Below are 202 nucleotides of genomic sequence, written 5' to 3' on the forward strand. Positions count from 1 at the left end.
CAGTTCCATTTTTTCCTCTTTTTAGTAATATGTTTTTCTTGTTGAATCTTTAAAAAGGCGCCCGGTAGATAGAGCCAATATCCTCTACAATCTATCACTAAAACCAAATTTTCATATTTCATTCTCCACTTAATTGCTTGCCAAAGTTTGCTCTGACCTCGTCTTTTCAGTCATGCAAATTATGTTTCTCTTTGCACATTCT

The sequence above is a fragment of the Penaeus monodon genome, chromosome 30 (assembly GCF_015228065.2).
Source record: "Penaeus monodon isolate SGIC_2016 chromosome 30, NSTDA_Pmon_1, whole genome shotgun sequence".
Taxonomy (NCBI): Eukaryota; Metazoa; Arthropoda; class Malacostraca; order Decapoda; family Penaeidae; genus Penaeus; species Penaeus monodon.